This window comes from Mytilus californianus, unplaced genomic scaffold (genome assembly GCF_021869535.1).
Source record: "Mytilus californianus isolate M0D057914Y unplaced genomic scaffold, xbMytCali1.0.p SCAF_4, whole genome shotgun sequence".
Classification (NCBI taxonomy): domain Eukaryota; kingdom Metazoa; phylum Mollusca; class Bivalvia; order Mytilida; family Mytilidae; genus Mytilus; species Mytilus californianus.
Window position 1 is genome coordinate 120,306,244 of NW_026262690.1, and position 11,829 is coordinate 120,318,072.

The following is an 11,829-nucleotide window of genomic DNA, read 5'->3' on the forward strand; positions in this document are numbered from 1 at the left end:
GTGTATTAGTATTTTGATTGCTCTGAAATTGTACCACAAGGTTCAATACCACAAGTAGAAGGTTGGGATTCATTATGGGGGTAATTGCCGAAACCGTTCAGGAATTAGGGGCAAAATAGGGTCTAAAACAAGCATATTTCTAGTTTTCAGACAATAACTTGTGTTTAAGTGTATGGATGTCTCTTAATTTGTACCACATTTTACAAAAAGAAAATTTCTTCAAAATAATTTTTTTTGGAAAGGGGGGGTAAAGAATTTTTTTTTTTTCGGGGGGGGGGGGGGGGGCAATTTTTTTCCTCAAAAGAAAATTCTCTTCAAATATTATTGTTTTTAGAGGGGGGTTAAAAAAAAATTGGGGGGTCAATTTTTTTTCCTCAAGATTTAAGAAATTGTCAATTTTCCAAAGAAAAAAATTGGGGGTCACAATTTATTTTGCTTATTCTTTGTATTTAGTCTGAAAACAGATTTACTAAGTATTGTGCAACAGCACAGTGTATTGCACAAAAGCAAGAAATCTTCAATTGAATATAAATTCAAATCATATAACCAATTTCAAGTTCTTTGACTACATTTATTCTGTGTCAGAAACCTATAATGTGTCAAATATTTAATTACAATCCAAATTCAGACCTGTATCAAGCTTGAATATTGTGTCCATTTTTGCCCCAGCTGTTCAGGGTTGGACCTCTGCGGTCGTATCCAGCTGCGCTTGGCGAAGCAGGTTATTTTTCCTCAAATACTGTGTAAAATGTGTAAAATGGTAATTCAGGGGCAATAACTCCTAATAGAAGACAGTTTTACAATCTCTGCTTGTTGACTTATTTGTAGATCTAATTGTGATTGGGTTAACTGATGATTCTCCCATGTTAACTTATTTGTAATCATATTTTGTTAAACTTTTTTACTATAGAAATATTCACTCTATCAATTATAGTTTCCTAAAAAAATGCAAAAAGGATAGAAATCTTCATTTAAGGCAATAATTCCTATAAGTTGTCAATTGAAGATTGAAAAATTTGATTTATTAGTTGATCGGATAGTACTGGTAAAATATCTTTCTATTTGTAATAGTTTTCAAGATCATAAACAAAATCAGTGAAACTTGCAAAAAGTTAAAGGGAAATAACTCCAAAATGAGTAGCCCATTTTCCTGAAAATTCTGCAGGAGATAGCCCTTGCTCTGCTGATCAATTACACCCTTTGTCAGTTACCTGTATCACATATATTCTGTCCTCAATATATATGCAACTACTGCGCGCTTATGTCGATGAAAATGGCTTTCTGTGTAACTTTTCATTTATTTTGCTTTATAATATGAAGTGTTTTAGGATCGTACGAAGGAGCAGAAGGTATGTTACTGCTGAGAAATGGGCAATTGATAATTGGGAAGTTGAAATCATCCCGTTTGTCATAGATTTTAGTGTGAAGTCGTCCATCTGTGTCAATATTTGAGGAAAAGATCAAGGTACGAAGCAGTCCTTCTTGTATCAGTAGTATCCTTAATTTCAAGTTCACTGGGAAATATGAGATGCAAGTACTGATGAAATATTGGTTATTCAGTGATAGGACATCATCAATACATCTGAAAGTAAAATTAAAGAATTTTTCAATGTGCTTTTTATACGACCGCAAAAAAATTTTTGCGATCGTATATTGGTATGACGTTGGCGTCGTCGTCGTCGTCGTCGTCGTCCGGCGTCGTCGTCCGAAGACACACTGGTTTTCGCACTCTAACTTTAGTTTAAGTTAATGGATCTCTATGAAATTTTAACATAAGGTTCAATACCACAAAAGGAAGGTTGGGATTGATTTTGGGGGTTATGGTACCAACAGTTAAGGAATTAGGGGCCAAAAAGGGGCCAAAAATAAGCATTTTTGTAACTTCCAGACATAACTTGTGTGTTAGTGTATGGATCTCTCTGACATTGTACCACAAGGTTCTTTATCACAAAGGAAATGCTGGGATTGATTTTGGGGGTAATTGCCTCAAAATTTTAGGAATTAGGGGCCATAAAAGGGGCAAAAAACAAGCATTTTTATATGGACAAATACTTTAGTACAAAACATAATTTTTAAGCAGTGTAAGGGAGATAAATCAAATACATCATTTGAATTACCTCCCTTACACTGCTTTTAAACTATGTATAAAGTAATGGTTAATGAACAATTAAGACAATTTAAAACAGTGTAAGGGAGGTAATCCACATACAACGCTTTGATTACTTCCCTTACACTGCTTTTAAATTATGTTTAAAGAAATGCATATTTATAAAGGAAGACCAGTAAAAATATCTGCAAATGTTGCATCTTTTTTTTTTTTTACAAAAAAATCCATATGAAAGATTTGACACCATATTTTAAATTCTATTATGAAATAAATTAAGTTAGCACTATGGTAAATTTAAAATGGGTAATCATGGTTGCAATTCCATTGGAAATTTGAATTGAGATTATGACCATATCTTGAGGGAAAGAATTGAGGGGGGAGGGGGGGGGGGGGGGTGGTAAAAAGAAATTGTGGGGGGTCAATTTTTTCTCATTTCAGATTTCAGAAATTAAAAAGATTTATTCTTCAAATATTATTTTTTTTTCAAATTTCAAATATTGAAAAATTTCAAGAAGTAATCTTTAATTGCACAGTATGGCGCATTAGATTTGTAAAATCTTTGACCACATTTATTTATTTGTTATGCCAAATCTGACCGTGTATTTATATTTTTAATTTTGTGTCCAGTTTTCAAATTGGTCTACATTAAGGTCCAAAGGGTCCAAAATTAAACTTAGTTTGATTTTAACAAAAATTGAATATATGGGGTTCTTTGATATGCTGAATCTAAACATGTATTTAGATTTTTGATTTCGGGCCCAGTTTTCAAGTTGGTCCAAATATGGGTCCAAAATTAAAGTTTGTTTGATTTCAACAAAAATTGAATATATGGGGTTCTTTGATATGCTGAATCTAACCATGTATTTAGATTTTTTATTTTGCTATCAAATTGGTTCATAGTGAGGTCAAAAGGGTCCGAAATTAAACTTTGTTTTATTTCATCAAAAATTGAATTATTGGGGTTCTTTGATATGCCAAATCTAACCGTGTATTTAAATTTTTAATTTTGGGTCCCGTTTTTATACGACCGCAAAAAAATTTTGTGGTCGTATATTGGTATGACGTTGGCGTCGTCGTCGTCGTCGTCGTCCGGCGTCGTCGTCGTCGTCGTCGTCGTCCGGCGTCGTCGTCCGAATACATTTTGGTTTTCGCACTCTAACTTTAGTTTAAGTGAATGGATCTTTTTGAAATTTGACCATAAGGTTAAATACCACAAAAGGAAGGTTGGGATTGATTTTGGGGGTTATGGTACCAACAGTTAAGGAATTAGGGGCCAAAAAGGGGCCAAAAATGAGCATTTTCTAATTTCCAGACAATAACTGTGGAACGGTGTATGGATCTCTCTGAAATTATACTACAAGTTTCCATACCACAAAGGGATGGTTAGGATTTGCTTTGGGGGGTTATTGCTCAAACCGTTTAGGAATTAGGGGCAAAAAAGGGGGAAAAACAAGGTTGTCCTGGTTAATGGACAAATACTTTAGTACAAAACATAATTTAAAGCAGTGTAAGGGAGATAAATCAAATACATCATTGAAATTATCTCCCTTACACTGCTTTTAAATTATGTATAAAGTAATGGTTAATGAACAATAAAGATAATCTAAAACAGTGTAAGGGAGGTAATCCAAATACAACGTTTTGGTTACTTCCCTTACACTGCTTTTAAATTATGTTTAAAGAAATGCATATTTATAAAGGAAGACCAGTAAAAATATCTGCAAATGTTTTCATCTTTTTTTTTTACAAAAAAATCCATATGAAAGATTAGACACTATATTTTTATTAATTCTATTATAAAATAGATTAAGTTAGCACTATGGTAAATTTAAATGGGTAATTATGGTTGCCAACTCCATTGGAAATTTGAATTGAGATTATGACCATATCTTGAGGGAAAGATTTTTTTTGGGGGAAAAAGGGGGGGGGGGATAAAAAGAAATTGTGGGGGGCCATTTTTTTCTCATTTCAGATTTCAGAAATTAAAAAGAATTATTCTTCAAATATTATTTTTTTTTCAAATTTCAAATATTGAAAAATTTCAAGAAGTAATCTTTAATTGCACAGTATGGCGCATTAGATTTGTAAAATCTTTGATCACATTTATTTATTTGTTATGCCGAATCTAACAGTGTATTTAGATTTTTAATTTTGGGTCCAGTTTTCAAATTGGTCTACATTAATGTCCAAAGGGTCCAAAATTAAACTTTGTTTGATTTTAGCAAAAATTGAATATATGAGGTTCTTTGATATGCTGAATCTAAACATGTATTTAGATTTTTGATTTTTGGCCCAGTTTTCAAGTTGGTCCAAATTGGGGTCCAAAATTAAACTTTGTTTGATTTCAACAAAAATTGAATATATGGGGTTCTTTGATATGCTGAATCTAACCATGTATTTAGATTTTTTATTTGTGGACCCCGTTATCTAATTGGTTCATATTGAGGTCAAAAGGGTCCAAAATTAAACTTTGTTTGATTTCATCTAAAATTGAATTATTGGGGTTCTTTGATATTCCAAATCTAACCGTGTATTTAGGTTTTTAATTTTGGGTCCTGTTTTTTAAATTGGTCTACATTGAGGTCCAAAGGGTCCAAAATTAAACTTAGTTTGATTTTGACAAAAATTGAATTCTTGGGGTTCTTTGATTTGCTGAATCTAAACATGTGTTTAGATTTTTGATTATGGGCCCAGTTTTCAAGTTGGTCCAAGATAGGGTCCAGTATTTAAACTTTGTTTGATTTCAACAAAAATTGAATATATGGGGTTCTTTGATATGCTGAATCTAAACATGTATTTAGATTTTTGATTAGGGCCCAGTTTTCAAGTTGGTCCAAATTGGGGTCCAAAATTAAACTTTGTTTGATTTCAACAAAAATTGAATATATGAGGGTCTTTGATATGCTGAATCTAACCATGTATTTAGATTTTTTATTTGTAGGCCCCGCTATCAAATTGGTTCATATTGAGGTCAAAAGGGTCCAAAATTAAACTTTGTTTGATTTCATCGAAAATTGAATTATTGGGGTTCTTTGATATGCCAAATCTAACCGTGTTTTTAGATTTTTAATTTGGGTCCCGTTTTTTAAATTGGTCTTCATTGAGGTCCAAAGGGTCCAAAATTAAACTTAGTTTGATTTTAACAAAAATTGAATTCTTGGGGTTCTTTGATATGCTGAATCTAAACATGTGTTTAGATTTTTGATTATGGGCCCAGTTTTCAATTTGGCTAAGTTGGGGTCCAAAATTAAACTTTTTTTTATTTCAACAAAAATTGAATATATGGGGTTCTTTGATATGCTGAATCTAACCATGAATTTAGTTTTTTTATTTGTGGGCCCCGCTATCAAATTGGTTCATATTGAGGTCAAAAGGGTCCAAAATTAAACTTTGTTTGATTTCATCAAAAATTGAATTATTGGGGTTCTTTGATATTCCAAATCTAATCGTGTATTTAGATTTTTAACTGTAAGTCCCGTTTTTTAAATTGGTCTACATTAAGGTCCAAAGGGTCCAAAATTAAACTTAGTTTGATTTTAGAAAAAATTGAATTCTTGGGGTTCTTTGATATGCTGAATCTAAACATGTGTTTAGATTTTTGATTATGGGCCCAGTTTTCAAGTTTGTCCAAGTTGGGGTCCAAAATTAAACTTTGTTTGATTTTAACAAAAATTGAATATATGGGGTTCTTTGATATGCTGAATCTAACCATGTATTTTGATTTTGGACATTGGACCATAATAGGTAAATTAAAAAAATTCAAGTTCTTAGACCACATTCTTTCTGTGTCAGAAACCTATGCTGTGTCAAATATTTAATAACAATCCAAATTCAGAGCTGTATCAAGCTTGAATGTTGTGTCCATACTTGCCCCAACTGTTCAGGGTTCGACCTCTGCGGTCGTATCAAGCTGCGCCCCAGCGAAGCATTTTATTTAAATTGGTCTACATTAAGGTCCAAAGGGTCCAAAATTAAACTTAGTTTGATTTTAACAAAAATTGAATTCTTGGGGTTCTTTGATATGCTGAATCTAAACATGTGTTTAGATTTTTTATTATGGGTCCAGTTTTCAAGTTGGTCCAAGTTGGGGTCCAAAATTAAACTTTGTTTGATTTCAACAAAAATTGAATATATGGGGTTCTTTGATATGCTGAATCTAACCATGTATTTTGATTTTTGGGCCCCGTTATCAAATTGGTCCACATTGAGGTCCAAAGGGTCCAAAACTAAACTTAGTTTGATTTTAACAAAAATTGAATATATGGGGTTCTTTGATATGCTGAATCTAAACATGTATTTAGATTTTTGATTTTGGGCCCAGTTTTCAAGTTGGTCCAAATTGGGGTCCAAAATTAAACTTTGTTTGATTTCAACAAAAATTAAATATATGGGGTTCTTTGATATGCTGAATCTAACCATGTATTTAAATTTTTTATTTGTGGGCTCCGCTATCAAATTGGTTCATATTGAGGTCAAAAGGGTCCAAAATTAAAATTTGTTTTATTTCATCAAAAATTGAATTATTGGGGTTCTTTGATATGCCAAATCTAACCGTGTATTTAGATTTTTAGTTTTGGGTCCCGTTTTTTAAATTGGTCTACATTAAGGTCCAAAGGGTCCAAAATTAAACTTAGTTTGATTTTAACAAAAAAATGAATTCTTGGGGTTCTTTGATATGCTGAATCTAAACATGTGTTTAGATTTTTGATTTTGGGTCCAGTTTTCAAGTTGGTCCAAGTTGGGCTCCAAAATTAAACTTTTTTTGTTTGATTTCAACAAAAATTGAATATATGGGGTTCTTTGATATGCTGAATCTAACCATGTATTTTGATTTTAGGGCCCCGTTATCAAATTGGTCCACATTGAGGTCAAAAGGGTCCAAAATTAAACTTTGTTTGATTTCATCAAAAATTGAATTCTTTGGATTCTTTGATATGCTGAATCTAACCATGTATTTAGATTTTGGATATTGGACCATAATAGGTAAATAAAAAAATTTTAAGTTCTTAGACCACATTCAGTCTGTGTCAGAAACCTATGCTGTGTCAAATATTTAATCACAATCCAAATTCAGAGCTGTATCAAGCTTGAATGTTGTGTCCATACTTGCCCCAAATGTTCAGGGTTCGACCTCTGCGGTCGTATCAAGCTGCGCCCAGTGGAGCATTTTATTCTTTTTGTCTTTTAGAAGGTTCTGAATATATTCTGCTTCATATGAGTACAAAACCAAGTCGGCCAGAAGGGGTGCACAATTAGTACCCATTGGAATACCGACTGTCTGTTGAAATAGCAATCCTCCAAACTCAACAAATATATTTAATTATATACGATTAAAAATTCCATCATTTTGATAATATCATTTTCACTGTATTTTCTGATAGAATAAGTGTGGTTCTTCACAAAATAAGAATTATTATAACTCAAAACAAGACATTTATATCTACGATTCCCATTTTTATAGAAAAAAGCTCTGTTTAATGAGATGGTGAAGTCGATCTTTTAAATTTTCCTCCGAGTTCAGTATTTTTGTGATTTTACTTTTTTCAATTGAGCATGGGGAATAGTAGTGCAAAGCATAGAAAAATCAAAGGTCTTAATGTTGCTGCAAAATTGCAGAGATAGTGATCTGAGATTTAGCAGTAGATCTTTAGAGTTTTTGAGAATCCACATCTGATTGACACCACTATATTTTTGAAGGCCATCTTTTATTGTAGAAAGAATAGTAGTCAACACTTAATAAAGATGTTTAGTCGAACATCTTGATGATCCAGCTATGTATCGTTCTTTATACGGAGTTTTGTGAAGTTTTGGTATCCAGTTTAATGACGGTAGTTTTTCTTCGTTTTCTTTAATGTTAATACCAAATGAAAGAAGGTAATAATGTTGAAATTTGATATTTTTATACGACCGCAAATGCGACCGTATAATGGTATGGTGATGTCGTCGTTGTCTTCCGAAGACATTTGCATTCCAGACATTTATTTGAGTATAAGCGTATGTAACTATATAGAATTGTAGCAAAAGGTTCCATACCACAAAAAGGAAGGTTGGGATTGATTTTGGGGGTTATGGCCCTAACCGTTTATGCAAAAAAGGGGTCAATAACAAGCATTTTATAGATGCTTATTTCTTGACCAATCTCAATGAGGTTCTTTATTATGCCGAAACTAACCGTGTGTTTAGATTTTTTTGTAATTATTAGTCCCCGTTTTTAAGTTGTCCAAATTAGGATCCAAAATTAAACTTGGTTTGATTTCAACAAAAGTTGAATATGCTGATTCTAGTCAAATATTAAGATTTTTCGATTTTCCGTCCAAATTGTTGTCCAAAGGCAAAAGTAAAACATTGCTTGATTTGAATAAAAACTAAACTTTTAGGGTACTTAGATAGGTCGAATCTAATCGTGTATTTAAATTTTGAATATTTGACCATAATAGGTAAATGTTGAATTTTTCAGTTCTTTAACCACGTTCATTTTGTGTAAGATACCTATGCTGTGTCAAATTTTTAATCGCAATCCGAATTCAGAGCTGTGTCCAGACTTGCCCCTAACTTTTCAGGGTTTGACCTCTGTGGTAGTTTCAAGCTGTTCCTTACAAACCATGCTATTCTAAGCTGTGATGAATAACTAAACCAACTCTTCCATAATATTCATCATTACTTTTGCCTTGGTTTTCTATTAACTGCCCACAGCACTCGCAGAGCTTTGATATTAGTTTGGTTTTTAGTTGTACTGTTACACCACTGTCTCAGGTTAGACGGAGGGTTTGGCGTCAGCAAACCTGTTTTCACCTCACCACATTCTGTGCCTGTCCCAAGTCAGGAGCCTGTAATTCAGTGGTTGTCGTTTGTTGCTGTAAATCTTACTTGTTTTTCGTTCATTGTTTATTACATAATGCTTTACATTCTACTACTAAACAGAGTTTACTACTACTAAATAGAGTTTAATGGCGACTACCCTTGCGGGTATTGCGCCAGATTACCTTATATAAAAACATTTCAAATAAATGTTTTAAAATTTATTATTATTTAGGAATTAACCTGTATTATATATTCATATTATAGTAAATTGTGAGTTTTTTTTTTTTTCTTAAATTTAATCTTTATATTTAAATCTGAACTATGGTGTGTATTTTAATTATCTTAATTATCTTGTGGTTAATTTATAGTGAGAAGAAAAAATTTTGTGGACTTATTTTTCTGTTATTTGTAACTTAGCCTGCTTTGTTTATAAATATTAAATGATTTGGTAAGTAGGTGTGTTTGTTGTTTATACATGAGAACTGTAAGTATCAAATACTCTTGGATATACATATCTGACTTTTCCAAATATGCAAATCCTAGAAGGGGTCTGACATATTCCCGTACATGGTATATACATTAATACAATTATACCGCGGTTCGTACGTCCTTGGTAAATTGTGGTTCTCTGTATATTGAATTTGACTAAAGATAGCACCTTCACTTATATTATAAAAGATTCTTAAACTTACGTTCTAGAAGAAAAATATATATAGTATTACCGTGTATGTATAATTAGGATCTATAAGATTAATGTATTGTTTTGACATTTTTGTGTGTAATAAATTGTAAGTGTTCATGTTTTGCAGTTATGTACAGTATAGATACCAGAGAGTGCTATCTTGGTAGTACTTGATTTAGTGTACTACTTTAAAAAAAAAACAACTTTCGTAAATGCTTTACATTTGTCATTTCTGGGCCTTTTATAGCTGACTAAGCGGTACGGGTTTTGCTTATTGTTGAAAGCCGCAAAGTGACATACAGTTATTAACCTTCAACATCATTTGATGGAGAGTAGTCTCATTGCACTATTAAGTCTGTTTTTTTGTGATATCCATTTTACGTGACTCTGTACTTATGTATCCCGTCATACTTTGAACGAAAACATTATTTTATGTCTACCTGTGCGAATTTCAAACGCGCGATTTTACGCCAGTACTTAAAACCTTCCATTATATATGGGTGGATTTTACATAGATAAATAAAATCGAATAATAAAAAAGCAAAATGAGGATGTTAAATTTGATGTATCCTTTTTGTGCTTCTTCGTTACATTTGTTTGTTTTTATAGTGATTAAGATGATAACACAATGTTGACTGCTGTTCCCCTATTGTGTCTGTTTGTTTTGTTCACGCATCGTTGTCAATATAATGGAATTTGATGCGACTGTCATACAAGTGAGAGGTTTAGCTTGCTATAAAAACAGGTTCAATCCACCATTTTCTACAGAAGAAAATGCCTGTACCAAGTCAGGAATATGACAGTTGTTATCCATTCGTTTGATGTGTTTGAGCTTTTGATTTTGCCATTTGATTAGGGACTTTCCTTTTTGAATTTTCCTCGGAGTTCAGTATTTTTGTGATTATACCTTTCTTCTTACTTTTATATTGTTTAAGTTTTACTAAAATCAAAATAGGGTATCCTGAGAAATTCCACAGAACCAACAAATTACAACTTTTTTTTCCATATTTTAAGTTTATTTTTAGCAACTGTGGCCTTTGACGTTTGGTATGTACATCTATTGGGGTCTTCTCCTTCTCTCCATCTTTCGTCTATAAAAGTTACATTTTTAACGAACAAAAGAAACTACAGTTACCTTCCAGTAACCATTTTTACCAAAATAATTTTTAGTAACATGCAGTGATCTTAAATTTTTACCTTTTCACCACAAAACAAAACTAGTAGGTTATACTGTGGTGTCCTGAGCTGTCGTGAATGGAAGATGTCCGTTGTTATTCTGCGGTTTACATGTTGTAATGAACTATTATATTATTTATTTATGTATTTCTCTGTGCTGAGTGTTTTTGCTTTATTTTTACTGTATTCCTGTCACGCAGTGTTGTCATTTTAGCGATATTTGTTTACATTGCCATATAAGCGGGGGATTTGGCTAGCCATAAAACCAGCTTTAACCCACAATTTTTTCTTAAAATGTCCCGTACCAAGTCAGGAATATGGCAGTTGTTATCAATAAGTCCGTTTCTATGAATGTTGGCGTTTGTTTTTGTTGCACTTCAGTGTTTCTGTTCCGTTGTTTTCCCCTTATTGTTGATGTGATTATCTTGGTTTTAGTTTGTAACCCGGATTTGTTTTCTCTCAATCGATTTATGACATTCGAAAAGCGGCATACTACTGTTGCCTTTATTTATGCTGCCAATTCCAGATGTCTTCCGAGTGTATCAATTTCGTTCTAATCAATGAAAGGAGAGCATTTGTTTTGCACACCGAGGGACGGACAAAACGACAACTTTATGTTCTTTTAATTATTTTTCGGGTTGCATAAGATGTAGAATAAATTCTTTGAAAGTGTATATATAAATTGAAAAAAATATCAAAATTAAATTTTAAAGAAATGAATTCAGTGATCTAGTGACTTAAATGATGCAACATAACTTTTTTTAGTTTTTTTTTTCATATGATGCATGGAGTTACTCCTATTAGTCATTATCTGAAAACATATTATGTACTATGGAGCGCCTTAAATATCTTAGGGGGTCCCCCAATGAATTATGGAAGTCCTAAAATCGAGTTATGGAGGTCGCGAAAATGGCAAGGAGCTTCTTAAATACTATAATTTTAACTAAAATCCGCGCCTCATATTATAACCACTATGTTAATGGAAGAGTGAAATGTGATTTAAAATCATGCTCACAGCTATTTCAATCTTATCCGTTATTCTGATCACTTTCATTTTGGTATA

The 11,829-nt window shown here is 32.4% G+C and overlaps 1 long non-coding RNA gene across 1 annotated transcript; it reads left to right on the forward strand.

Annotated features, from left to right (window-relative positions):
* Positions 1–2,504: 2,504 nt before the first annotated feature.
* Positions 2,505–7,461, forward strand: LOC127699213 (uncharacterized). The gene is made up of 2 exons (XR_007981126.1): positions 2,505–5,212; positions 6,317–7,461. It is a non-coding gene; the product is annotated as an uncharacterized LOC127699213 (long non-coding RNA).
* The last annotated feature ends 4,368 nt before the right edge of the window (positions 7,462–11,829 follow it).